At 41.8% G+C, this 4084-nt stretch overlaps 1 non-coding gene across 1 annotated transcript; it reads right to left on the bottom strand.

Annotated features, from left to right (window-relative positions):
* Positions 1-3704: 3704 nt before the first annotated feature.
* Positions 3705-3779, bottom strand: Trnas-cga. Its single transcript has one exon. It is a non-coding gene; the product is annotated as a tRNA-Ser (tRNA).
* Positions 3780-4084: the final 305 nt, after the last annotated feature.

The raw sequence follows: 4084 nt of genomic DNA, 5'->3' as shown, positions 1-4084 counted from the left end.
AGCGTTTTGTGAACAACAGCACTGTAACTGAAGTGTCGAGTACTTCAAAATGATTCGTCTATGGGTAGTATTTATAAAATGTTTGTGACTACTATTTATAAAATGTCTCCAGCGCATTGTGCAAATTTCGAAGCGATTATCTTAATTCATGCTGAAGCGGATATTATCATCATCGATTTTCAGTCAATCAGTTTCGGCCGAAATTAGAGCGATGGTGAATAATTAAATTATAAGTAATCACAGAGATTGAGTGCAATATGGTAGCGTGTGTGTGCTCATCGGCACTTTACCGTACAGGATCGCTAATAACGATGGGCAAATCTATTGCGACAGTCACATTTGCAGGCCTTACTAGGTACATAAATCCTGTAACTATACTGAAAACAGAAGTTCAGCTCACTGAGTGAAGCTTCCTCCTGACATATTGGTATTTAATACCGCGGGTTTTCTGAAGAATGCAAACGGATGCGAATAACGCAGATGTGTTTATTTGAAAACTGATTTAACAATCGCCGTGTTCATTACAGTCCATTTGAAGACACTATAAAAGATGACAATTATGTTTCAGTGTCGCGTAGCACGAAAAAAAAAAAAAATCTCAATTCCAACAAATTCATCCCAGCGAGGCACGACTGATAATCTAATCTCTATATATATAAAAGAAAAGGTCCTGACTCAGTGACTGATTCATCATCGCCCAGCCCAAATCGCTAAGAATAGAAACTCAAACCTTGGAGAGGGTGTTGATCATATACTTATTCCACACCTAAGAGGATGAAATAGGGGATAAAACGTTTTCTGAAAGTATGTCACAATTAAAGCAATTTTGAAGTTAGAACAACAAAAATCAATATTTGGTCTCTTGGGCATACAAAAAATGTTTCCCAGCATTTTTGGAAATTCAAAACCTGATGGGGTGAAATAATGGGTGAAAGATTTTTGAAAGTAAATTGTTATTTAATAACTTCTGAAGCGTTGTTATTTGGTTCAAAAATGGTTCAAATGGCTCTGAGCACTATAGGACTTAACATCTGAGGTCATCAGTCCCCTGGAACTTAGAACCACTTAAACCTAACTAACCTAAGGACATCACATATATCCATGCCAGAGGCAGGATTCGAACCTGCGACCGTACCGGTCGCGCGGCCCCAGACTGAAGCGCCTAGAGCCCCTCGGCCACATCGGCCGGCCATTTATATTTGACTACTCGGTTAGATATAAAAGAAGTATGTGTTTCAGTAATTCTGGCAACTCAATCCCTAAGAGGTAAAATTGGGGATACAAGCTTTTATGGAAATATTTCATTGTGAAAGCATTTTTCGAGCTAAACCTGTGAAATCTGGTATTTGACGTCTCGATTAGATACAAAACAATATGTGTTAGGAGATGAAAGTTTCTACGGAAATATAACAAGAACTCAAAGGCAGGATTAACAAAATCCTCTGAATGCAGCTACGAGAATTGGTTGTTTGGTTAGAACTAAGCCTAAATTCAGAATAGACGATGTTTCAATGGAATTATTTTTCATGAATAGTTCAGAAGTTGTTGGAATTTATGAACTAAATCGAATCAAACGATTTAACACTCACCACGACAAATCGGCTTTGTCAGAACTGCTTCGAAAGCTATACAGCTCTTTAAAACGTGAAATTTTTATTACGCCTAGTGAATGTTTCTAAAGTTTTTTCTGTTGTAATTTCTACGCAAACGTGAACGAAGCAGCGGCCGCTAAGCGACCATAGGTATAAAGCAAATGCAAATCCAGCAAAAGTTGACAATATGAGAAGCCACGCAGTCAACACCGTTCCGGTTCAACTTGTTAGCGCCACAGGCAACTTTTAGCTTAATCTACCATCTGCGACCATATCCAAACACAGCAAACCTTTGAAGTGCTTGGCGGAGGGTTCATGCACTTTACCACACATTAAACTTTCTGACCTTTCTATTCCTATACGTTTATACCTAAATGAATACTTGGCACAGGGTTAACAGAACCACTTTTAGATTGAATCTCAACCGTACACCTTTCAAATAGCTAGTGGCGAAAACAAATTCCGTGCGAGCTCTGGTTTCGGTTTTTATCATGACGGTCATTTATTCCTATGTCTGTGGAAGTCCATAGAGTACACTGGTGCGCAAGATTTGAGGACGAAATAACTTTCGTATGATGAGTCAAAGCCAAGTAGCATAGATCGATGAAATGTGGACTATATACAGACAGAACTGCTACGGTATAACTGAAAGAAATTCACAATTTGACGAACTTAAATGTCTTATTCGAACAAAATATTAAGCCTACAACTTTGCTTCCGCCGTTTTGCAACAGACGACAGTAGTGGAAAGTAGTGATTCATGTCGTTTGTCGTAAGTGTCATATAGTAAGCTTAGGCATTTGAGAACATAATGCCATCAAAATGTGTCGATTTTTGATTGCATCATAAAGTTATTCTCGGCTGAATATGTCAACTTATGAGCCCCATTGTCGTCATCTGCGGGAGGTTTTAATTTTCTGCTTTGATATGAACAAATCTACGGCTGAGGATCACAAAAAAGCTGAGTAAAACCTATGATGAGACGTCTGTTGGTGACAGAACTTCGCAAATGGTTTCCATGCTTCAAGAATGGTGATTTTGACGTTGAAGACCGGCATGGTTGTGAAAGAGAGAAAGTTTTCGATGCTACTGCAACCAACGGGAACAATCACAGGAGATCGTTTTCGAAGGCCGATCACAGAAAGACAAACGGCCACACTACAGCGATAGACATAAAAAAATGATTTTGCAGCATGACAGTGCACAACCCAATGTCGAAAATCGAATCAAAACATACTTGGAAACGTTTAAATTTGAAGTTATACCCCACCCGCTGTATTCTCCAGATATTCCTCCCCCTGACTGCCACCTTCCTCGATCTATGAGACATGACCTAGCTGACTAGCACTTGCGGTCATATGAACAAGACGCCCACTGCGGGATTAGTATGCTGCCCTAAAGCAAGGAGAAAGCAGTGGCCAATACTTTGAATTGTAAATTTTTTGTAAGTTTTACACAATAAAAGCTCGAACTTCGAGAAGAAACGGCGGAAGCAAAGCTGTAGACCTAGTAATTTCACTGAAGCGGCCGCTATTCACGATTGGGTCGTGGACATTACAAACGGCGGTACGTGGTGCTCAGTACAGTGTGTGATCACCAACGACGGCAATGCACGGTCTTCAACGTACTCTCTTGCTGGCCAAAAGGTGGGTAAGAACTTCTTACGATATGGCGTTCCATTCATACACCCGCGCGGTTGACAACTGATGGATGGTCGTTCGTGCATGTAGAAGTGCTGCATTTGGTCTCCTCAAGGTACTCAGTGGGATTTAAGGCAGGGGCACGAGCAGGCCAGTTCATTCACCGAATATCCACTTTCCAAGATCTCCTCCACCTACGCTGTTCGACGCGGTCGTGCCTGTCATCCGTAAAAATGAAGTCAGGGTAGATTGCACCCCTGAAAAAACGCACATCAGGAAGGTGCTCATTGAAGAAGTAGCGTTGACCGATTGGTGTACCGTGTTCAGAGGTATGAAGGTCAGTAGGTCCATACAAATAATATCTCCCCATACCATACACCTGACTTACCAAAACGATCATTTTTGATGTCATCTGTCCATCGTATCTTGTAAGCATCCTATATCTTGAAACTTCCTGGCAGATTGAAACTGTGTGCCGGGCCGAGACTCGAACTCGGGACCTTTGCCTTTCGCGGGCAAGTGCTCTACCAACTGAGCTACCCAAGCACGACTCACGCCCCATCCTCACAGCTTTACTTCTGTCAGTACCTCGTCTCCTACCTTCCAAACTTAACAGAAGCTCTTCTGCGATCCTTGCAGAACTAGCACTCCTGAAAGAAAGGATATTGCGGAGACACGGCTTAACCACAGCCTGGGGGATGTTTCCAGAATGGTAGAGCACTTGCCCGCGAATGGCAAAGGTCCCGAGTTCGAGTCTTGGCCCGGCACACAGTTTTAACCTACCAGGAAGTTTCATATCAGCGCACACTCCGCTGCAGAGTGAAAATCTCATTCTGGATCCTATATCGTGCA

The sequence above is a fragment of the Schistocerca piceifrons genome, chromosome 3 (genome assembly GCF_021461385.2).
Source record: "Schistocerca piceifrons isolate TAMUIC-IGC-003096 chromosome 3, iqSchPice1.1, whole genome shotgun sequence".
In the NCBI taxonomy this organism is placed as follows: Eukaryota; Metazoa; Arthropoda; class Insecta; order Orthoptera; family Acrididae; genus Schistocerca; species Schistocerca piceifrons.
Note: the sequence above shows the minus strand (reverse complement) of the source record. Positions and strands in the feature narration are given on the sequence as shown.